Source organism: Dreissena polymorpha, chromosome 7 (assembly GCF_020536995.1).
Source record: "Dreissena polymorpha isolate Duluth1 chromosome 7, UMN_Dpol_1.0, whole genome shotgun sequence".
NCBI lineage: Eukaryota > Metazoa > Mollusca > Bivalvia > Myida > Dreissenidae > Dreissena > Dreissena polymorpha.
This window is the reverse complement of record NC_068361.1, coordinates 44660010-44660276: the sequence shown is the minus strand read 5'-3', so window position 1 is coordinate 44660276 and position 267 is coordinate 44660010.

Below are 267 nucleotides of genomic sequence, written 5' to 3'. Positions count from 1 at the left end.
CTTTGTAATTTTTTTTATTTAGAACATTGACTATTTTCTGTTCTCTCTGCATGTCTGGCAGACATGGCGAAAGATCATCACAATTTACAGGCCAGACTGGCCTATGAGGAGAAATAATTACAGGCCAGTTGTTAATTTCACATGCCTCAATTTTAAGTGTTTTATCCTGGAGGGACATTGCATTCAGTGTTGGAAAAATATTTACACATATAAGCATACACAATTGAATTTTAATGATGCAATCAAGACAGATTTCAGAGAGAATGA